Source organism: Callospermophilus lateralis, chromosome 4, assembly GCF_048772815.1.
Source record: "Callospermophilus lateralis isolate mCalLat2 chromosome 4, mCalLat2.hap1, whole genome shotgun sequence".
Classification (NCBI taxonomy): Eukaryota; Metazoa; Chordata; class Mammalia; order Rodentia; family Sciuridae; genus Callospermophilus; species Callospermophilus lateralis.
The window spans coordinates 166704910-166713567 of NC_135308.1; the positions used below are offsets into that span (position 1 = coordinate 166704910).

The 8658-nt window shown below is 50.4% G+C and overlaps 1 pseudogene; it reads right to left on the bottom strand.

Moving 5' to 3' along the window:
- Positions 1 to 568: 568 nt before the first annotated feature.
- Positions 569 to 4219, bottom strand: LOC143398595 (partitioning defective 6 homolog gamma pseudogene; annotated as a pseudogene).
- Between the last annotated feature and the right edge of the window lie 4439 nt (positions 4220 to 8658).

The window sequence follows — 8658 nt, forward strand, 5'->3', positions numbered from 1 at the left end:
GACAAGTTGGGAGACGCAGCTGCAGCCGCCTCTGGCAGTGCCTGCCTCACCTTCACTCTGCTTCCTGAGACGGTGGTGCCCACTGCTGTAGGGAGCCACATGCCCGTGGGGTCTGAACTGGTGTGAATGCTGCTGCTGGACCTGGCACAGGCCTGGCCCCTCTGTCCTCTTGGGGAGTCTTGTGCAGGTCAGCAGAAACTGCGCCGCATAAAGGGCATCTTCACGTGAGCTGAGTTAAAAAACATGAACTTCAAAAGCTTAATTTAAAAAAATGAAGTACTTTTGAAATTTAAAAACTAATTATTTCTGCACTCAGATCTTTCAGAGGGCTGGAACCTGCATGGGGGCCTGGCCTGGGGTGTGCATGTGTCTGTTAAGTTGTGGGGCAAAATTCTATAAAATAGTGCCGAGTTACACAGAGAAGAGGGCTACGCCTGTGACCAAGGAGGAAGGGACACAAGCTGTCCTCATTCCAAGTTGGCATACATTTGTAGCATATTCCTGCTAGGAATTTCACGTCTGAAATCACAGTGCCTCCCAGGGCCACCGGCTCCCTCAGCCCCTGCATGGGACAGGCAGCACTTGCCTCACCCAGCCTCTGGGCCTAGAGTGTGACGGCCGGCCCGTGCTCCTCCACCCCGCCTTGCGGCAGGACCAGGCTGTGGCGGGGGTCCGCCTTCAGGGAGCAGAGAAGTCTGTGGATGCTGCCGTGGCTCTCCCGCCCCGGGCTGTGCAGCGCCAGGTCCCGCTGCAGCCTGTGTGCCAGGCTGCTGCCATTGGCCGGGGACAGGCTGCCTGAAGGTGTGCCCTGCATCTTGGAGACACTCTGAGACTCTAAGGTGCCCTCAATGATGATGTCAGCTTCCCTGTCGCTCTCCATCTCATGGGGTGGAAGTTCTGCAGCACGTGGGCCACTGGCAGGCTGTGGTGGCTGGCAGTGCTGTCCGTGGACTGGCCAGAGCTGCCCGACCTGCGGCTGCTGCGGACGGCATTGTTCCTCTGATCGGCGGGCTTGACAGTGACGATGAGGTGGTGGCTGTTGGCAGTCATCATGTCTGTGACCTGGTCCAGCGTCCTCCCCGCCACCTCAATCCCGTTTACCTCCAGGACTTCGTCATTCACTGCCAGCAGTCCACTCTGCAAGGCCCCCAGGGACCAGGCGGGAAATGAAGATGCCTGGAACCTTCTCCAGCCCCTGGGGGGTGACCCGTACGCTGGTGCCGTCTCGGAGGTAGAAGCCCAGAGGCTTTTGTGTCTGTACAGCCTCACGGCGGTGCGTCTGGGGAGGATGTCCACGTGGATGATGGAGGACACGGGCGAAAGTCAGGGGCAGGCTGATGTCGCGGTGGGCACGACGGCGGAGGCCCTCCTCCCTCAGGGTCTCCAGCACCTTCTTCTTCCTGGGTCGGGTGCCAGCCCCAAAGCTGTAATGGTCTGCCTCTTGTCGCTTCTGGACCCAGACCCTGAGCCGGGGGTGGGCGCCTCTGCAGGCCGACGGCCCCCTGGGTGTCGGAGAGGCGCTGGGTGTGCCCCACCAGCTGGAGCCATCTTCAGACTGGCCAGGCTTGTGGCCGGTCCAGGAGAATCTCCGGAATCCAGCCCCAAACCTGCTCTTGACTTCCCTGCGCCGCAGTCCTAGAAGCGCAGGGTCTGAGACTTGAGAAGACTCTGGTGGTGTCGCCCTCAAAGCTCGGCCGCAGAAAGACTCTGGGGGCCACGGGTTGCCTGGTGTGCCGGCCCAGCTCCATTTATTCCCTGGTTATGTTTGCATGTGTCTACCTTAGGCTAGCGCTTATCCGTGTCTTTTCCTCCAGTGCGGGGGGTCAGATCATGCTAGGGAGGGCGCCACCAGTGAGCTACATCCCCAGCTCCACCACACTCTGTTTTCATATTGCAATACTGGGTGTTATGGTCTGGTGTGAGGTGTCCCCCAAAAGCTCATGTGTGGCACAAGACCAGAAAGCTTAAGGTGAGATGATGGGTCATGGGAGGTAGGATGTGGCTGGAGGAGGTGGGTCATTGGAGCATGCCTTTGGGGTATATATATTTTTTTCTCGGTGAGAGAAGACTTTCTCTCTGCTTCCTGGTGTGATATCCTGAGCTGCTTGCCTCTGTCAGACCTTTCTACCATAATGTTACACCTCACCTTGGGCTATGAGGAAAGGAGCTGGCTGTCAGTGGACTAAGACCTCTGAAAGATGAGCCCCCAAGTAAACTTTTCCTCCTTAAAATTGTTCTTGCCAGGTCTTTTGGTCACCACATCAAAAAAGCTGACTAAAATATTGGGGACTGAACCCAGGGCACTCTACCATTGAGCTACATCCCTAGTCATTTTTATTTTGAGAAAAGGTCTGGCTAAATTGCTGAGGCTGTCCTGGAAATTGTGATCTTCCTGACTCAGCCTCCCAAGTAGCTGGGTTCAAAGGCATGTGCCACTGAGACTCGTCCCTTTACTGTTATACTGACATAATGGGAATTGAACCTAGAATCTCATGCATGCTAAGCAAGCACTGTATCACTGTGCTTTATCTCCAATCCCCATACTGTTTTAAATGGAAACTTTGTAATAATTTTTGAAATTGTGAAGTGCAAACCCTTCAACTTTGTTCTTTTTCCAGACTATTTTGGATATTCTGAGTCTCTTGAAATTCCATGTGATTTGAGGATTGGCTTTTCCATTACTGCAGAAAAGACCATCAGAATTTTGTGGGGTTTTTTTTTGGATATTTTCTGTTGTATTACAATTGTACATAATAGTGAGATTCATTGTCATGTACTCATACATGCACACAACATGACACAGTTTAGCCAATATCCTTCCCCGTTATTTCCCCTTTCCCTACCTTTGGCCATCAGAATTTGACAGTATTGGCCTTGTGTCTGTAGATCACTATGAGTGATCCAGGGACTTTTATTATTTCTTTTCTGTCTTTTTAAAGAATTTGGTTATTACAATTTTTCCATTTTAAAATTTCTGTTTATTTTCAAGTCTGCTATGTTGAGCTTGGCTTTTATTTCTTTAAGTAAGTAGAGCTAGTTGATTGTCTTTGTTTGATAGCTGCACTGTCCCAAATCTTTGCAGGACTTTTCTGTTGTCTATTATCTTTGCTAATTCCTTGTTATTGTGTCAATTTTCCTCGTGTGTCTGCAACCTGGATATGCCCGGTTTCTGTTCTCATGACTAAAAGGCTCAGGGGTCACTCCAGTTGAACTGGGCTAACTGGGCTGCACGAAATAACCACACAAGAGACACAAATACCTTTTTCTTTGGGGTCGCTGTGACGGCTCCTCTGACCTTAAGGGTCCGCAGGAAGAGAGAGAGAGTGTGAGAGCACGCGCTGACCCCTTTTATTGAGGAGAAGCTATTCAAATGAGGAAAGGGGTCAGGTTTCAGGGGGCTGAGTCTGTCTTCATGATGTCCACTGTCAGCAGGTTGACTGACACCTGGGTAGGCCACACCCAAGGGCAGGGTAAGAGAAGGGGACACACACAAGGCACTTCCATGGAGGATTCTACCCTAAACAGCCCAAGGGGTTATATTACAAGGGAACAGGTGAGCCTAGCTTCACCCGTGGGGCTGTAGCAAGACACACCCATGCACGAGACGCCGACCCTCGCACCCAAGAAGGGTGCCACATTTCTGTGACTGAGAGCCTCAGCACCCAGCCGGGGAGTGTAACTCAGTCTCGTGTAAGATTGGCCTCCCACATGGATATTTATTTATTTATTTTTTTAGAGAGAGAGAGAGAGGGAATTTTTTTTTAAATATTTATTTTCTAGTTTTCGGCGGACACAACATCTTCGTTTGTATGTGGTGCTGAGGATCGAACCCGGGCCGCACGCATGCCAGGAGAGCGCGCTACCTCTTGAGCCACATCCCCAGCCCCCCCACATGGATATTTAGTGAGAACATTATTTGTAGAAATTATTTGAGGTCTAGAATGGTGGTTTTATTTATTTATTTTTTTTTGGGGGGGGAGGGGTTAACCCAGGGATGGTTAACCACTGAGCCACATCCTCAGCCCTTTTTACTTTTTATTTTGAGACAGGGTCTTACTAAGTAGCTGAGGCTGGCCTCAAACTTGTTATCCTCCTGCCTCTGTCTCTGGAGTCACTGGGATCACAGGCATGGCCACCATGCCTGAGGATGGTACCTTTCTTAAGGATTTCAGTTGCGGGGCTGGGGTACCGCTCAAGCGGTAGCGCGCTCACCTGGCATGCCGGCGGCCTGGGTGGGATCCTCAGCACCACATACAAAGATGTTGTGTCCGCCAAATACTAAAAAATAAATATTAAAATTCTCTCTCTCACTCTCTCTTAAAAAAAAAAAATGGATTTCAGTTGGAAGACTGATGATAGGAACAGTTTGAACCACTCTAATCCAAGTTCAAAGACTGAGGTTCCTGGATCATCTGTCAGACAAACCTAGGCCTCAAACCCATGTGGGGGCTGATTTGAGTTTCATCCACTCTTGCCCAGAGGGCATGGTCTTTTAGGGCTACAACTCCGGGAAGAGGATGGCTGGCCAGACCCCCAGGTACGTGGGCTCCAGCCTTGGTCTGTAGGAATTATGTGTTTGGGATTGGGGTCTACAAACTTCATGATTGTGACAAGCTTGGTGACTAAGAAGTTTCTGTGCAAAGACACAGAATGCCTGGCTGCTAGGTAGTACCTGGTGACTGGGAAACTCCTGTGCAAAAGCACCGGCTGCCTGGCTGCCGTAGCATTGTCCTTCACAAGTCTACCCTGCTTCCCAGACCTGGGTGCCCAGCCTCCTCCCTCTGAAGTAATAAGACAACTATGCAGGCACGACCTGGTCTCCTGGGGATGCCCTGTAGAATGGAGGACCTCACCTCAGGTGGGACTCAGGGTTGAAGAAGGACTAATCAGAAACAGTCCTGGTAATGAGAGGTGTGTGTTCTTTAGTAAACTCCCAGCCAGGGAGGGGCCACACTGCACCCCTGCACCTCTCTCCTCTCTGCTCCTCCTGTCTGTCTGCCTGCGCTTTGTGTGACTCTGTCTGTTCTTTAGTGCGCCTCCTCCACAGGTGTTCCTTTATATTGGTCCTCCTTGCCCTGTGAGGCCACAGACCACAGCACAGTGCCCCAGCTGTTTATTACGTCTCAGGTAAAGCCACGTCGAGGCACAGGCTTCCTTCCTGGGTTCTCAGACCTCGTCCTAGATCGCAGCTCTGTGGAACTCTTTGAGGCTTTTATGTTTTTAGTTTAGTTCAGCCTCTTGTTTTTCTTTCTTTTTTTTTTAAGAATTTTTAATATTTATTATTTAGTTTTTGGCGGACACAACATCTTTGTTTGTATGTGGTGCTGAGGATCGAACTCGGGCCGCATGCATGCCAGGTAAGCACGCTACCGCTTGAGCCACATCCCCAGCCCCCTCTTGTTTTTCTTTAGTGTTAACTACTATCCCTGGAATTCCATACACACTGTAGAATCAGCTCTCAAGTCTTGGTGTCTGTCTGTTTCTGAATCTCCCTCCTTCCCACATATTCCTTACCTGATGGATTTTTAAAAAATATATTTTTTTTAGCTTTAGGTGGACACAATATCTTTATTTTTATGTGGTGCTGAGGATTGAACCCAGTGCCTCACGCATGCCAGGCAAGCGCGCTACTACTTGAGCCATATCCCCAGCCCTGCTGATGGAATTTTGATTGAAATTATATTGACTCTGTAGGTAAATTTTGGGACAGTTGATATCTTTATGACATTGAGTTTCCAATCCATTGGACTAGAGATATAGCTCAATGGCAAAGAACTTGCCTAGCATGCACAAAGTCCTTCATTCCATTCTCAACCCCCAACCCCATCAAGTAGTTTTAATTTTTATTAAATTTTACGCAAGTGCTCTACCACCAAGCTACACCCCCAGTCCAGCTTTTAAAAACTAATTTTAAACTTGCAATGATCTGAATTTAGCAACTGACCTCAAGAATATAACTGGGTCTGGTGATGCATGCCTGTAATCCCAGTGGCTCAGGAGGCTGAGGGAGGAGTATCTCAAGTTCAAAGCCAGCCTCAGCTACTTAGCAAGCCCCTAAGCAACTTAGAGAGACCCTGTCTCAAAGTTAAAAATTAAAAAGGGCTGGGTATGTAGCTCAATGGTTAAGTACCATGGGTTCAATTCCCAGTAACTCCCTCTGCCAAAGTATATATTCTCCCTCTTGTACAAAGAGGCGACACTTATGTTTTATCTCTTCTGTCTTTCCATACTTTGTTCTTATTTAAAATTTTTATTTTTATGCCCCTTTTATTCCAAGACTCACCATGAATATTTGTATTAAACTTCACAGCCACATCACCAATAATTATTTAAATAAGTTTTTCAATACCACATTTTAGAGTTGCATGCATGTTTTCTCCTTCATTCCCATACTGTTGAACACTTACATGTTTAAATTTTTCTATTACAATTCATATTTTGTGGGGCTGGGGATATGGCTCAAGCGGTAGCGCGCTCTCCTGGCATGCGTGCGGCCCGGGTTCGATCCTCGGCACCACATACAAAGATGTTGTGTCCGCCGAAAACTAAAAAAAAGTAAATATTAAAAATTCCCTCTTCCTCTCACTCTCTTTAAAAAAAATTCATATTTTGTTATTTCTCCTAAAAATAACATTTTATTTCATTACTGGAGATCAAACCCAGGGTTCTTGCTAAGTGCACTCTCCACCACTGAGCTACAGAGCTACACCGCAGCTGCTGGTCAGATCTTCGTTGCAACCCTTTATGGTATGTGTGGTATTTATGCTGTCATAGCACACGTTGGCCAATTGTGTTTCACGATTTGTGTAGGTGCTTTGAGGTTCTGTTATATTCCCAGCTGTGCCACATTTTCTCTCTGGGAAGCCAAGAGGACCAAACAGTCACTCTATCCACATGAAGTCTCTACATTCAAAGTTTTGCCCTCGGTCTGTTTTGGGCAAAGCATGATGCTTCCTTTCCAAAGGGAACAAGCAGGCCCTAATCACCCGTGTCTGCAGCACCGGCCCTGGCCCTCACCCCTGTGCTTGTTCCTCCCTACCACGTTGTCCTCCATCACTGCTCTGATGGTGGCCTGGGGCTCTGACTGACAAGTCTTCAGAAGCTAGGTGGAGCTGACTGAAGGGGCACTGTATGGCCTATAGGGAGGTTTGGGGGTGTCATCTCCACCCTCTGAAAGTCTTGGACCCCAACTAAACCAAGACTCAGAGCCTGGGGCTAGGACAGAGACCAGGGAAGAAGATGCTCCCTGGCTTGAAGTCCACCTTAAGGCACAGGCCCACCCCACGCCTCACTGTCATCTAATAGTCCTGGGGGAACGCGAAGAGGGGGGGCAGGCCAGGAGAGACACTTGAGGCTCAGCACAGCCCAGGCTGGGTGCCAGGGACACTCTTGGCATCTCCTTGCTGCCTGACTCAGGGAGAAGTCGCTGGGTCCACTCTGTCCCCAGAAGAAGGAAAAAGCCACATGGGGGGTATGCCACTGTCCCGGGGACTTCAGACTGTTTCCCGCCTGGGCTCCAATTGGCACCTGTCCTGAGATGGGTTTAAGTGAGAAGCCCGTGGGGAAGGGCTCCTCCCTAGGGAACCACGATTGTGCTCCATGTCTGCACACCAGCGTGGGAGGCCCAAGCCTGGGCGAGGAAGCAGAGAGTGAGGTCTTGAGGTGAGATTTCAGACCAGACAGGAAAGGCTGGGCCTGAGAGGACACTCAGATGTGGGGCTGGCAGAGGCCCAGGGCCAGAAGGGCTTCTGAGAGATCTGGGTGGTGGCCGAGCGAGCAGGGCAGGCAGGCTCCTGGCTCTCTTGGGACCTGGAACCACATCTGAGCAGTCTGGAGGAGTAAAGCGAGGCTCAGGAGGTCCTAGATCTGGGTGGGTGGGAATAAGCCTGGCTGCAGAGAGAGAAACGTCATTTTTGGATTTTCATGTTTTTTTTCTTGACTTTAAAACTCTACCCCATCTCTCTCTGGTGACCTCAGGGCAAGGAAAGTCCAGGGCTGCTGAAGAAGGTAGTGTGGGAGCCTCCGTCCTAACACCCAGATACAAACCTATACTCACCCTGATATGACAGTCTTACTGTGGGACCCGTGTCCCAGGGTCCCCTCCCTGTGTGAGACTAGGAAGTCTGTCCCCCCAGCTCCTCCCTGTTGTCACAGTGGAATCGGCCTCTCCAGTTTCTGGTAACTTCATCAGGGCTGCGTCATGTTACTAAGGCTAGAGATAACATCTCCCCATGGGTTACCTTCCCTGCCAGGCCCCTGCAGCTGGACCCAGGCTCAGAGGAGGGACCAGGGTGTGGGATGAACTGGGGCTGTGAGGATCTGTCAGGCAGAAGCAGGTTGGCTGGGCTGCTAGCATAGTGTCTGAGAACACTGCCATTTGATCCTGGGATGCCAAGAAAAGGAGAAGGGGGCAGGAGCTGGTAGGCAGCCTGGCAAGGCTGTTGAAGGTCTCCTGATATCTCCAACTGAACCTACCGACAAACCTCCAGGCAGGAAGAGACTCCCAAGGTACTAGAGAAGAGGTCCACCTTAACAGGGCAGCCCTGGGCGGGGCTCTCAGGATGCCACTGGCCCAGAGGGCAGCCCAGGACCGTGAGCAGGGCAGGCACAGCAGCCAAGCAGCACTGGATTCTTCATACCCTGACTGCACCCAGTACC